Consider the following 7,260-nt stretch of genomic DNA (forward strand, 5'->3'; position numbering starts at 1 on the left):
TTTTTGTTGTCCTCTAAAGTTTGGTGTCTGTGTATTCCTGCTGTGGTACTCCTTCAATTGGTCTAATTTATTCCAAAGGAAAGAAAAATAAGATAAGGAAATGAGTATTTTCAAGATTATGAAATAACCAAAATAAATACAACATTAAAATCTTATTCAAAATTTCAACATATATTTATTTAACAAATTCTCTGTGCCAAGTGTTATGCTAGCTGTTGGTAATACAGCAGTGAATAAAATAGGTTGTCTTTGCCCTTATAAAATTCAACTCAAAGACAAAAAAGGGTTAGAGAGGGAAATAGGATTTGTGGTAAAGAATGAGACGAACATCCTTTAACAGAAAAGGTGGAAAACAGAATCGGAGAATCTTGTACAGTCTCCTTAGAAACAAAGGGTCAAGTAAAAGAAGGTGTAGGCATGCAAGTCTGTATCTAGAGAAAGAGTGTTGACATGCTATTATATTTAGGGTTGAAAAATGTTAAATGGCCTTGTACTGTTTCGCTGACCAACATGGACAGTAAGCCAGCTCTAGGCTCCAAAGAACTAGCTTCGTGGATACTCCATGTGTTATGTGAAACTCTGCCTTTCAAACATGAAAGGGGAAAACCACAAAGCTGGATTCTGAGGGTTACAATAGTAAAATCAAACAAACCAGCTGATATTTGAAAATGTGTAGATGGCTCTAATTCTATTTGATGACTTGAGATCACATGTAGAGTGGCTTAAAAAAAGAAGGGAAATGGGGGAGCCTGGGTGGCTCAGTCAGTTGAATGTCCGACTTTGGCTTAGGTCATGATCTCACGGTATGAGTTCGAGCCGCACGTTGGGCTCTGTGCTGACACCTCGAAGCCTAGAGCCTACTTTGGATTCTGTGTCCCCCTCTCCCTCTGCCCTTACCCTGCTCGCACTCCCTCTCTTAAAAATAAACATTAAAAAAATAAGGGAGGGGCGCCTGGGTGGCGCAGTCGGTTAAGCGTCCGACTTCAGCCAGGTCACGATCTCGCGGTCTGTGAGTTCGAGCCCCGCGTCAGGCTCTGGGCTGATGGCTCAGAGCCTGGAGCCTGTTTCCGATTCTGTGTCTCCCTCTCCCTCTGCCCCTCCCCCATTCATGCTCTGTCTCTCTCTGTCCCAAAAATAAATAAACGTTGAAAAAAAAAAAAAAAAAGAAGGGAGATATAGCTCTTGCAATCAAATCTCCCTTCCATGATCCCAAACATACCAGACATGAATTTGCCAAAGTTTCATTTGATTTAAAATCTTAAATCAGTCCTCATTAACAAAAAATAAATGTGAATGGAAACATAAGCGTTCTCCTATATGTACATGATGTTATTACAAGCTAGGAGTGTTTTACTAAACAAATAGCTCAGCTAATTATTGTTAGAAAGAAAGCCTACATTTTTCCTAAAACCAGATTTGCTATTTTCAGTACATGTTTCCAACTTCTTGTTGGTGAATAGTGTAAATAATTACATAGAGAAAGTACCACAGGATATATTCTGCGACTGGTTTATTTGGGTGGACACACAAATAAATTACATTTCTCAAAGACAGGTGGTTTATGAGTTTTTACTGAGTGTGTGTGTGTGTGTGTGTGTGTGTGTGTTTTGCTGTTGTTTTTTTTTAGTAGCTGAGGTGGTTACAGATACTTTAAAATATTTCCAGGTTGAAAAAAAAATTTAGATGTCATGCTTTATGACATGGGGGTTTGATGACCTATTTGTCTCAGTGGTGAAGAAGACCCAGAATAACTGAAAAAAAGTCTTGGTCCAGTCCACAAGCAGCCCCACCTCCAATGATAACAGTGATACTTTATTGAGCTTTCCACAAAGTACAGTACTTCAGACATCTTATCTCACTGAATCCTCACACTGAGTCCTCTGAGGCTGAGGCAACTATCATCCCTCAGTTCCAGGCTGGAACATGTGCCATTATTGGTCACATCAGTTTGAATTTGAGGATGTCAATATTATCCCACTTCAACTGGCTGCTAAAGCTGTAGACATGAGTTGCATCCAGGTGTTTGACAGGGAGCAGAACCTAAGTCACTGTAGCGCAGTCCTTACCAGAAAGTCCACTAAGAGAAGTGGTAGTTCCAAAGGATAACCTGAAGGGAGTTTAGTCTATTCCTAGTCATCTCCAAACATCTCTGATGGTGCAACCCTATAGTAAAACATGTTAGAACCCACACGTCTGCCCCATACTTCTCAAAGTGTAGTCTGAGGACAAGTGACATCAGGATCTCCTGGGAACTCATTAGAAATGCATACCCAGACCCTTCCCTAGAATTACTGAATCAGACACTACACTTTAATAATATCCCAGGATGATCTACATGCACATTAAAATTTGAGATGTTTTGTATGTAATTACATATAAATGTATTAAAACGTGTAGTACATTTATATTTAAAAATTAATGTTATATTCATGTACTGCTCTACTAATGTATGCATTATAAATCTTGCAAAATGGAACATTTAAAATTATAAGATGGGATAAACATAATAGTATTTTTAAATAAATTTATTTTACTTGATTATGTACAAATTTATCTCTTATTTGAAACATTGTTTTAAATATTTTTGTAACAACATTATGACAGACTATGACTCATTAATTTTGAAATGATGGTTTAATATTTTGAAATACTGAGTTCATTTTAAACCAGTGTTTGTATCTAATGGATGTCATAGCTGAAAATGATACCTTACAAAGATTCATAGATCTAAATGGCTGCAATATGACATTAGATGTGCTTAGCAAAGCACGCTACTTTCTGGTCTCACTCTGCAGTTATGCAAAACTTTTTGTTAAGATTTGGCTATTAAATTTCCACCCTCCCTGACAGCAATCAGTGGCTCTTGCCTGCTACAATATTTTTACACATGAGCCCAAATTATTGGAATAGAATGTTTTAGACAAATTTTAGATGTCCCATTACCTTCTTTTCTTACAACTGGGCAAATGGGTGTCACACGCAGTGCTCAGCAGCAAAATCATAAGATGAAGGAAACATTCTCAAATATTTGTTTTCAAAATGTTCTCTCTATGGCAATTTCTTTGAAAAGCACTTACTTTTCTCATTCATTGTGAAAAGGCATCATTCCTTGACAAATAAACTAATTACATCAGAGTCTAATTTATGTTAGATATAAACAAAAAAATTTCTTTCTTCTGTTAAGATAAAAAATTAATGTAAATACCAGTGCTAATTGATCATGTTGCAGTTTCATACATGGCATGTTAGAGACCATACTGAGTAGCAGTTTTTCCAAAGCATTTTGAGTATGAGAATCTCTTTCCAAGTTAAAAATTTTCTCAATTTTCCACCACGGTAGTAGCTGTACTTTTTGTATTCATTGGTTGAGAAAACATTTAAAATCGAGAGAGACCTGGGACAATGGTGGCATAGGAGGACGCTGGGCTCACCTCTTCCTGCTGATTGCTTAGATTCCACCCACACCTGCCTAAATAACCCGGAAAACCACGAGAAGACTAGCAGAACAGACTCTGCAGAGCCAAGCGTAAACAAGAGGCCCACGGAAGAGGGTAGGAAGGGCAGAGAGGTGGTGTGTGCTACACGGACTGGGGGGAGGGAGCCTGGGTGGTGGAGGGGCAGCCCGATGGGAAAGGCAGAGCCCCTTGCAAAAGTGGAGGGGCCAGACTGCATGAGTTCTAACAGCCAGCGAGACTTAATATCTGGAATGTTAAAAGTCAACAGCTCTGCTCTCAGAGTGCTGGGAGGGAGAGGTGTTGAGCCCCGGAAGACAGAGCTCAGCTTGGAGGGGGAACAAAGGCGTTGGCAAGCCCCATCTCCCTCTCCCATCTTCCAGCCAAAGTTCCAAAGGGAACCAGTTCCCGTAACTCAACTTGCTTGCACTGTGCAAACGCCCAAAGCTGTGCTTCTGTGGATCCATCCCTCTGCTGGGTCGGCCTCCCTCCCAGTTCTTCAGGGCCCCTCCCACAGGGGATCACCTATAACAAAGCTAGCTAAGCCTGCCCCTCCCGCCCCAGTGCACCTTGCAGATCCACCCCAGCTAATACGACAGATCCCATCAAAGCAGCACCACAAGCCTGGCAGTGTGCAAGTAACCCAGACAGGGACCACACCACTCCACAGTGAGTCTGCCCCTGGGAGAAGGGGCAGATAAGGTACACACCAGTCTGACTGTGGCACCAGTGGTGGGCTGGGAGCAGACATCTGGTCTGACTGTGGCCCCGCCCACCAACACAAGTTACTCTGGACAACACAGGGGAAGCTCCCTGTAGTTTGGAGCCACCTCAGGGACTACCCAAAATGATTAAACAGAAGAATTCTCCTCAAAAGAAACTCCAGCAAGTAGCGACAGCTAACGAATTGATCAAAAACGATTTAAGCAATATAATGGAACAAGAATTTAGAATAATAGTCATAAAATTAATCCCTGGGCTTGAAAAAAGCATAGAGGACAGCAGAGAATCTATTGCTACAGAGATCAAGGGACTAAGAAACAGTCATGAGGAGCTAAAAAAATGCTATAAATGAGGTGCAAAATAAAATCGAGGTGGCCATAGCACGGATTGAAGAGGCAGAGGAGAGAATAGGTGAATTAGAAGATAAAATTATGGAAAAAGAGGAAGCTGAGAAAAAGAGAGATAAAAAAAATCCAGGAGTATGAGGAGAGAATTAGAGAACTAACTGATGCCATCAAATGGAACAATATCCGTATCATAGGAATTCCAGAAGAAGAAGAAGAGAGAGAAAGGGGCTGAAGGTGTACTTGAACAAATCATAGCTGAGAACTTCCCTGATCTTGGGAAGGAAAAAAGACATTGAAATCCAAGAGGCACAGAGAACTCCCTTCAGATGTACTTTGAATCGATCTTCTTCATGACATATCAGTGAAACTGGCAAAATACAAGGATAAAGAGAAAATTCTGAAAGCAGTTAGGGATAAACAGGCCATAACTTACAAAGGTAGACACATAAGAGTAGTAGCAGACCTATCTACTGAAACTTGGCAGGCCAGAAGGAATGGCAGGAAATCTTCAATGTGATGAACAGAAAAAAAATGCAGCCGAGAATCCCTTATGCAGCAAGTCTGTCATTCAGAATAGAAGGAGAGATAAACGTCTTCCCAAACAAACAAAAACGGAAGGAATTCATCATCACTAAACCAGCCCTACAAGAGATCCTAAAGGGTGATTCTGTGAGTGAAATGTTGCAAGGACCATAAAGTACCAGAGACATCACTACAAGCATGAAATATATGACATCACAATGACTCTAAACCCATATCTTTCCATAATAACATTGAATGTAAATGAACTAAATGCTCCAACCAAAAGACATAGAGTATCAGAATGGATTAAAAAAAACACAAGACCCATCTATTTGCTGTTTACAAGAGACTCATTTTAGACCTGAGGACACCTTCAGATTGAAAGTGGGGTGATGGAGAACTATCTATCATGCTACTGGAAATCAAAAGAAAGCTGGAGTAGCCATACTTACATCAGACAAACTAGACTTTAAATTAAAGGCTGTAACAAGAGATGAAGAAGGACATTATATAATAACTATAGGGTCTATCCATCAGGAAGAGCTAACAACTAAAAATGTCTATGTGACGAATATGGGAGCCCCCAAATATATAAAACAATTAATCACAAACATAAGCAACCTTATGGATAAGAATGTGGTAATTGTAGAGGACTTTAATATCCCACTTACAACAACGGATAGATCATCTAGACACAGGATCAATAAAAAAGCAAGGACTCTGAATGATACATTGGATCAGATGGACTTGACAGTTATATTTAGAACTCTGCATCCCAAAGCAACAGAATAGACTTTCTTCTCGAGTGCACATGGAACATTCTCCAAGATAGATCACATACTGGGTCACAAAACAGCCCTTCATAAGTATACAAGAATTGAGATCATACTATGTACACTTCCAGACCACAATCCTATGAAACTTGAAGTCAACCCCAGGAAAAAGTCTGGAAAACCTCCAAAAGCATGGAGGTTAAAAAACACCCAACTAAAGAATGAATGGGTCACCCAGGCAACTGGAGAAGAAATTTAAAAATATATGGAAACAAATGAAAATGAAAAGACAACAATCCAAACGCTTTGGGATGCAGCGAAGGCAGTCCTGAGAGGAAAATACATTGCAATCCAGGCCTATCTCAAGAAACAAGAAAAATCCCAGATACAAAATCAAACAGCACACCTAAAGGAAATAGAAGCAGAACAGCAAAGGACACCCAAAACCCAACAGAAGAAGAGAAATAATAAATATCAGAGCAGAAATAAACAATATAGAGTCTAAAAAAACTGTAGAGCAGATCAATGAAACCAAGAGTTGTTTTTTTGAAAAAAGAAATAAAATTGATAAACCTTTAGCCAGGCTTCTCAAAAAGAAAAGGGAGATGACCCAAATAGATAAAATCATGAATGAAAATGGAATTATGACAACCAACCCCTCAGAAATACAAGCAATTATCAGGGAATACTGTAAAAATTATATGCCAGCAAACTGGACAACCTGGAAGAAATGGACAAATTCGTAAGCACCCACACACTTCCAAAACTCAAACAGGAAGAAATAAAAAATTTGAACAGACCCATATCCAGTGAAGAAATTGAACCAGTTATCAAAAATCTCCCTACAAATAAGAGTCCAGGACCAGATAGCTTCCCTGGGGAATTCTACCAGACATTTAAAGCAGAGATAATACCTAACGTTCTCAAGCTTTTCCAAAAAACAGAAAGGGAAGGAAAACTTCCAGACTCATTCTATGAAGCCAGCATTACTTTGATTCCTAAGCCAGACAGACCCAGTAAAAAAAGAGAACTACAGGCCAATATCCCTGATGAATATGGATGCAAAAATTCTCAATAAGATACTAGCAAATCGAATTCAACAGCATATAAAAGAATTATTCACCATGATCAAGTGGGATTCATTCCTGGGCTGCAGGGCTGGTTCAACATTCGCAAATTGATCAATGTGATACATCACATTAATAAAAGAAAAGATAAGAACCATATGATCCTGTCAATTGTTGCAGAAAAAGCATTTGACAAAATTCAGTATTCTTTCTTAATGAAAACCCTCGAGAAAGTCGGGATAGAAAGAACATACTTAAACATCGTCAAAGCCATTTATGAAAATCCCGCAGCTAATATCATCCTCAATGGGGAAAAACTGAGAGCTTTCCCTCTGAGATCAGGAACACGACAGGGATGTCCACTCTCACCACTGTT

The sequence above is a fragment of the Felis catus genome, chromosome X (assembly GCF_018350175.1).
Source record: "Felis catus isolate Fca126 chromosome X, F.catus_Fca126_mat1.0, whole genome shotgun sequence".
Lineage (NCBI taxonomy): Eukaryota > Metazoa > Chordata > Mammalia > Carnivora > Felidae > Felis > Felis catus.